This window comes from Magnolia sinica, chromosome 7, assembly GCF_029962835.1.
Source record: "Magnolia sinica isolate HGM2019 chromosome 7, MsV1, whole genome shotgun sequence".
Taxonomy (NCBI): domain Eukaryota; kingdom Viridiplantae; phylum Streptophyta; class Magnoliopsida; order Magnoliales; family Magnoliaceae; genus Magnolia; species Magnolia sinica.
This window is the reverse complement of record NC_080579.1, coordinates 9,346,816-9,348,502: the sequence shown is the minus strand read 5'-3', so window position 1 is coordinate 9,348,502 and position 1,687 is coordinate 9,346,816.

Sequence of the window (1,687 nt, the reverse complement as noted above, 5' to 3'; positions counted from 1 at the left end):
AACCTAGGTTGGCCCCACCGAGATGTTTGCAAGAAATCTACCCCCATTCATCCATTTTTTTAGATCATTTAGGACATGGACTAAAAATAACTGGATCCGATACTTAGGTGGGCCAAAAACATGATGATTGAACGTCCACAGTTAAAATATTTGTGGGGCCATGTAAGTTTTGAATCATGATAATATTTTTGTTTTCACTTCATCTCAGTAGTAATGATGTTATTAGCAGTACGGACAACATGTAAACATCACTGTCGACCCCATGTAGGTTTCAACGGTAGGAATTTCCCCACCTATATTTTCCTTTGGTCCGGACCACTTGAGTATTGGATCCGGCTCATTTTTGGTCCCGTTTCCTAAAATGATCTCAAGAACAGTTGGACGTGGTGAATTTCTCAAAAACATTGCGATGGGCCCCACATAGGTTTCCACCGCAGTAACTACCTGCAAAAGGCTTCCGCCAGGAAATCCGAGTCCCCCAGGTCAAAATTCATTATCCATGACAATGTCCGTTTTTTTTTCTTGAGTAAACGGATTGGCTACTCCCTGCCACCAGCCTGGTGGCTGATGGCCGGTGCTCTGTGAGCCCCATCATGATGTATGTGTTTCATCCATTCCGTTCATCCATTTTTACAGACATTTTATGGCTTGATACAAAAAATAGGAGGGATATAAATCTCAAGTGGACCACACCACAGGAAAACATTAGAGATTAGATATCCACCATTAAAATCCTCCTAAGGCCCGCCTAGGTATATCCAAATTTCAATCTAACATGTTCATAAGGTCATATAAACCTAAATGAAGGGAAAAGATAGATATCAACTTGATTAAAAACTTTCAAAACTTCCATAGTCATAAGAAGTTTTCAATGATAGGTTTTCAATCCTCGCCTCTTTCTACGGTGCAACAACTTGAACCTTCCATCTGCCTCTATTTTCGGCTCATGCTCTAAAATGATATGTCAAAATAGATGGACGGCATTGATGCTTTGTAAGAGTATTATAGATGTCATGGGGGCACTTAGAAAAATCACACGTGGCATACAAGTAATTAAATTAAACCATCCAAAACATGTACGTGGCTGGACTAACCTGATAAGCGGATTAGATTTTGTAATGGAGGCACGTGTATGGGGGTGTACTCCAGCTTTAGTGCAGACACTTGTATTTAGCAAAACTCTTGGTTTGTTTTTAGGAATTTTCCGGTAAAAATCCCTTATAATTTTCTTACGCATTATTAATTATGGGTATATTTGTAATATATTTGTAATTTTGGAAAAATTATAAACAAGTTCAGAAACACCATCGGAACCAAAGGTGCCATTTTGAAAATGTTTTTAATGAGACATCTTAATGAAAATAAAATTAAAAAGGTACAAATTTGTAAATACCGTATTACTAAGGTAATATTATGTAATTAAAAAACTACCGAGTCAACAGTCAAAGGCAGCCAATGGATGTTTTATTTTATCGAGTCCGGATCCTCTGTTGTCAGGTCAACGGAGATTTCCTGATACCCTAATCCTCATTGGTCCACGTCACCGCTAAATAAAAAAATAAAAAAAATAAAAAACAGCTTCGGACGCCAAACCATTAGGGTAACAGAAATTCTCCGTTGACCTGATAACAGAGAATCCCGACTCTTTTTTTTCTTGACAGCTGGGATTTGATTTTCGGACGCCGCG